The sequence below is a fragment of the Arachis ipaensis genome, chromosome B4 (assembly GCF_059453495.1).
Source record: "Arachis ipaensis isolate K30076 ecotype BB chromosome B4, ASM5945349v1, whole genome shotgun sequence".
Classification (NCBI taxonomy): domain Eukaryota; kingdom Viridiplantae; phylum Streptophyta; class Magnoliopsida; order Fabales; family Fabaceae; genus Arachis; species Arachis ipaensis.
In genome coordinates this window covers 102,915,943-102,917,442 of record NC_142439.1, presented here as the reverse complement: position 1 = coordinate 102,917,442, position 1,500 = coordinate 102,915,943, and the positions used below count along the sequence as shown (strand labels likewise).

The 1,500-nt window shown below is 38.1% G+C and overlaps 1 non-coding gene across 1 annotated transcript; it reads right to left on the bottom strand.

The window, feature by feature from the left end:
• Window positions 1-1,120: 1,120 nt before the first annotated feature.
• Window positions 1,121-1,224, bottom strand: LOC148568619 (small nucleolar RNA R71). The gene has a single exon (XR_015882669.1). It is a non-coding gene; the product is annotated as a small nucleolar RNA R71 (small nucleolar RNA).
• Window positions 1,225-1,500: the final 276 nt, after the last annotated feature.

Here is a 1,500-nt window from a genome sequence, read left to right as displayed (position 1 = left end):
GTCGGATACGATAGCTCCGGCCACCACTCACATCCGAACACGGCATCTCCGATCAGCACAGAAGATCTCGTCCGAGATCGACCTACAGTTTCAGGTAATCCTCGGAACAATATCTTTTAAATTTCTTGTTAGCCAAGTTATTAATTTTAAAAATTAAATCTTTTTAAATTGTTTTTCAATCATATCTTCTCAATCATATCTTCTCAATCACATCTTTTTCAAAATAATTTTCAATCATATCTTTTTGATTGCTAATTTCAAAATCTTTTTCAAAACCACTTAACCACTTTCTCACTTTTAATTTTCGAAAACCATCAACCTTTTTTTTAAATTTCTTTTAATTAATTTAAATTTTTTTAAATTTTGTTTTCGAAATTTTTCTCCCTCCTCACCTTTTTCTATTTAAGACTAACACTTCTCCTCTATTAGCAATTCGGACTCACTCCCTCTCTATAAGTTCGAATTCTCCTCTCTACCTCATCCTTCTATTCTTCTTTTCCTCTGACACCTCAAGGAATCTCTATACTATGACATAGAGGATTCCATACTTTCTTGTTCTCTTCTCTTTCATACGAGCAGGAACAAGGACAAAGGCATTCTTGTTCAAGCTGATCCTGAACCTGAAAGGACCTTGAAGAGAAAGCTAAGAGAAGCTAAAGCACAACTCTCTGGAGAGGACCTAACAGAAATTTTTGAAAAGGAAGCAGACAAAACAAACATGGCCAAACCCAACAACAATGGTGGAGATGCAAGGAAGATGCTTGGTGACTTTATTGCACCCTCTTCTGACTTCTGTGGAAGGAGCATCTCAATTCCTGCAATTGGAGCAAACAACTTTGAGCTTAAGCCTCAATTAGTTTCTCTAATGCAGCAGAATTGCAAGTATCATAGACTTCCATTGGAAGATCCTCATCAGTTTTTAGCTGAATTCTTGCAAATTTGTGACACTGTTAAGACCCATGGGGTTGACCCTGAGGTCTACAGACTTATGCTCTTCCCTTTTGCTGTAAGAGACAGAGCTAGGACATGGTTGGACTCACAACCTAAAGAAAGCCTGAACTCTTGGGAAAAGTTGGTCAATGCCTTCTTGGCAAAGTTCTTTCCACCTCAAAAATTGAGTAAGCTTAGAGTGGAAGTCCAAACCTTCAGACAGAAGGAAGGCGAATCCCTCTATGAAGCTTGGGAAAGATATAAGCAGTTGATCAGAAGGTGTCCTTCTGGCATGCTTTCAGAATGGAGCATCGTATGCATATTCTATGATGGTCTGTCTGAACTGTCCAAGATGTCATTGGACAACTCTTCTAGTGGATTTCTTCATCTGAAGAAGACGCCTGAAGAAGCCTAGGAACTCATTGAAATGGTTGCAAATAACCAATTCATGTACACTTCTGAAAGGAATCCTGTAAATAATGGGACAACTCAGAAGAAAGGAGTTCTTGAGATTGACACTCTGAATGCCATATTGGCTCAGAATAAAATATTGACTTAGCAAGTCAATAT